Genomic DNA, 3,611 nt, shown 5'->3' with positions numbered 1-3,611 from the left:
AGACAGTACACAGTGATCCTGACCTCATTATTTTGTTATTTAACCAGCCTGTCGGCAACAAGCCAAACTATCTCCCATCTCTCGCTCTCACTGTGGCATTATCTCATGTCCACGTCCATGGCTGTGTCACCCATCTTTCATTACCCTGCTTACTTTGGTAATCCACACAGCAGAATCACTGATGCATAAGGAGCCATCTTTGAATTTGATAGGTGGCAAACATGTCATGTGTTTGCATACAGTATATGCCACACTCTATGGTGATCCAAATAAGGTTTGTGTGGTTATTGGTCTTCGTGGAGGTCTTATCATGTAACCGTGGTGGAACGTTTTAATATTATCTGTGCTTCACTCGGTTGTCAAATTCTCTCTGCTGCGCCAATTTAGATGTGTGTGTATATTCCAATTAGTGTTTGAGAGAGCACTCATTGTGGGAATTCTGAAGCATATGCTGCGTAACAACTCCAACATAATACTTCCAATTTACATTGTTCAAATTTCAACTACCTTAAAAAAATCCACGCCTCCCGGGGCATATATCTGATTTCACATTACTTACAGTATTTGCACAATTTAACATTTAATGTCAACTTTTCCCCATTCATTTTCAATGGGACAGACATTGAACTTTTTCAAGTATCACTTTCCACGCCCACTTCCATGCATATAACTTATCATCATTACCAGGTGTCTGATACTGCTCGGTGGTAAAGCGCATTTTCCAGTAACCAGGAGGTTATAATTTAATAATTTATCGCTCAATTTACTTCATAAGCATTCCACATGCATTCAAATCTTAGCATTCAGCTTTTAGCATTCCCACACAATTTCTCCAGAAATTGCACTTTAGTTACACTGTAGATTTGTTACATTAGATGTGTAAACAATGTTGGGAACGGTGCTTGCTGTTGGCTGCCAGTTATGTAACCGCATGTATACTGAACACCCGGAATGAGAAACACAGGAATGATACATGTTGCTAATGTACAACAATGTGCCTCAATGCGCATGAGTAATGGGGTTTACTCTGCTTCTGACTTTCCCTCAGTTTCGGTAATTTTGTAATTTTCTTGAACTTTAGTTACACTTGTTTCATGGGTAGTATTCCGGGAAATTAATATGTAACCCAAATTTCCATTTCAGCCATTTCAATTCTCTAGATTTTTGGGGCGTGGCTAACATACAGTTTGCTAGCTTGCTAGCTATGTCTACACCCCAAAATTCAACGTCCTTTCGGATAATCTGCTGGTCTGGCCCAATGTTATTATTCACTACATTCCATTTCTCAGGGACTAGCGCACATATATTCCACCTTGACTTCGGTCTTTCCATTTTGGTTTGCTGGTGTTGTGTACCCTCCCACTCCTTTAGTCCTCTTCCAGTGGACAAGTAGACTGGTATCCACTTGTTTGTCTGTCCCTATCCATGACTTCACATGCTTATCACCATGGATACTTCTACAAATAGAGCATTACATGATGACACGTTTGAGAGAAAACCCACATGCACAATGCTTAAATGCCATACCTGGGGCGAGGGGACAATGGTGTGATGTAGGCCTCTCACATGCTTTGTCTGACCCATTTCCAGGAAACGTTATTCTCTCCAGGCAAAAAAACTCAAAATGGATGACTGCAAATTTGGGCAAATTTAATTTAGAAGTGAAGCAATTGAAGAAATGAAAGTGATCAATCAAAAGCGACTGCAGCTGCTCCCTTTTAACAAATCATCACACTCCATTTAATTTACTTGCATGCAGCTGAAAAATATCTCCCATGCTCAGTGATTGATGGTAATATAATGAATCTAAATGCGGCAATTGTCGGAATATGCTGAACTGAAGTTTGTTGCATAACAGCAGGCAGCTGACTAGTGTGATGGAGTGCAACCCTTGGTAAGGCTTTAATCACGTTAAGAGGATTGATATGTGAGGTTACATACCTTTCTACTTTTTGCTTGCAACATCTAATGAACAATCAGCGTACAACATACAGTAGGCTGTGGTGGGCACTTCACTGCGAATGGAGCTTTGCTTACTAGTAATATTCTTGCCACAACTAGTGCCACAACTTGGCCTGGCTACTAGTACACAATTTAAAATTATACTACTGTACTACACTAGTAACACTACTAGGCCTAACTAATAGGCATGTGGCACACGCTAGTAGTCTCCTGGCCCTAGTAGCACTAAAATGACCACTAGTAGTTTTGTCTCACTAGTAGTATGTATTTGTCCTACTAGCTTGCCAATGTTATCCCAAAGGTTTGCCGAAATTTTATATAGTAGTGCACGCAAACATTACTAGTACGTCACAGTCATTTTACAACATCCCTCAAGTTGTTCTAGTAGTGTGTTGAATTGTCTTCCTTGTGAGGACAAATGGCGTACTAGCAAATGGACTTTAAGTTAGATCTGACGTTATCGAATAGGTTCATGTACTACTATGTTCTTTGTCCTCACTAGTAGGACAATTGTGGCATGCTATTAGGACAGCTGCATTACTAGTGAGCACTACAGTAGTTGAACTGTGCATTCTGCTATGACTTCAAATGAAGCATTAGATGTTAACTAGAATTTCATAATGTCACTATAAGTACTAGTAGCACACAGTTGTCAACTAGTTCACATATTTAACCTCACTGGTAATATATAGCTGTCTTACTAGTATGCCAAAGTTGTCCTACTTGAAGATAGTGTTCTAATACAAGGACTTTGACTAGTAAGAAAGAATTGGATACACTAGTAGAACGACAGTTTTTCCACTAATTATATTTAATTTCTGTATGAGAACGTATATATTCACATTAGTAGGAAAAGTTGGCGTTGCTACAAGGGCCAATCACATTACTATTGAGGCCAAACAGTAAAACTAGTTATGGTCAGTCAAATGTTGCAACAACTAGTGGTACTAATAGTATGCAAGTTGTCCTGGTTTGCGGAAATGTAATACAGTACTCTTACTAGTGAGGACAAAGAGTGTATTAATTTATTATATGACCCATAAGCAGGATGTCACAGCTATCAAATAGGTCCATGTACTAGTACGCTTACTGAGGCAAAACTGCATTAGGTAACAGCTGCACACTACTAGTGACGCGCACAGTGTTACTAGTAAAATTTTACGTGGCAAGCCAAAAATCGAAATAACTGCAACTCGTAGTACTAGTAGCATGCAGATGTGAACTAGCACATAGTTTATCCTCTCTTCGAACGTGTATTTTAGTTGTCGAATTATTATGCCGAAGATGAATTACTAGTGAGGATAAACATACTAGTACATGAACCTTTGATATGAGGAATATTGAATAACTGCGTAAAAGGCTTTCCATACTGCTCCCACATGAGAAACTCTCATTTGCCATCCTTTCAGTAGCACTTCACCGCTGACTTACAGTCTTTAGCGCCAACCTGTCTGACAGCCTGAAGGTAAATGCTGCTAAATTTATTCCTCCGAATAACTCTTTTGCTCTCCTTGTTCTCATGGTATGTGGACTGTAAAGGTCCTGAACACCGCGCCTGCCAACAGAGTGAGGCAATGCAGCAGTGGACGAGGCTATAGGAGGTTGGGGAGGGGGCGGAACTACACATTGTAGCTGCAGCAGAGGGGGCA

Source organism: Festucalex cinctus, chromosome 4 (assembly GCF_051991245.1).
Source record: "Festucalex cinctus isolate MCC-2025b chromosome 4, RoL_Fcin_1.0, whole genome shotgun sequence".
In the NCBI taxonomy this organism is placed as follows: Eukaryota; Metazoa; Chordata; class Actinopteri; order Syngnathiformes; family Syngnathidae; genus Festucalex; species Festucalex cinctus.
This window is presented reverse-complemented; position numbering follows the sequence as displayed.